Consider the following 627-nt stretch of genomic DNA (forward strand, 5'->3'; position numbering starts at 1 on the left):
AAAGTGTCTCCCGTTCATATCAACAAACTATTAAGCTTGCACCACTAAAGCGCATGCTGTGTAATTAGGAATCATGAATTATCATTGGGAGAACTCTCAGAAGCCTAAGTTACAATAATAAACAAACGGATAGATATATAAGAGGCAAAGTTTAGAGCGACCAAACATCTTGATTGTCCTTTTCGTCTAAATTTGCATGTATACTATAACTTGTTCGTGACTTTAAAGGTTCTGACTCTATGCAATGATGATTTTATATAAGCATATATCTATCTATCTATCTATATATATGTGTGTGTATATATATGTGTGTGTGTGTGTGTATATTTGTATCTATATATTTGTGTGTGCTGTTAAGCACACCGAACCGCGGTTGATTAGGAAGGGCATCAATCAGGTGATCGTAGTGCAGAGGCAGCACGATCAGCGGAAGAGCTACGACGTCAAAGACAATGTTTGCAGAAATGCAAGCAGAGGATCCACTGGTAAGAGAGATGGTGAACTCTTCAATCACCCCAAGGAAGGCAACGGGAAACCACCTTCGTACACTCCCTTGTACAACCATGAAATTAAACATGGTCGCCAACGTCAGGCTCTGATACGGCACAGAAAGAAATGTTTGTGTGT

This window comes from Penaeus chinensis, chromosome 28 (genome assembly GCF_019202785.1).
Source record: "Penaeus chinensis breed Huanghai No. 1 chromosome 28, ASM1920278v2, whole genome shotgun sequence".
NCBI classification, from domain to species: domain Eukaryota; kingdom Metazoa; phylum Arthropoda; class Malacostraca; order Decapoda; family Penaeidae; genus Penaeus; species Penaeus chinensis.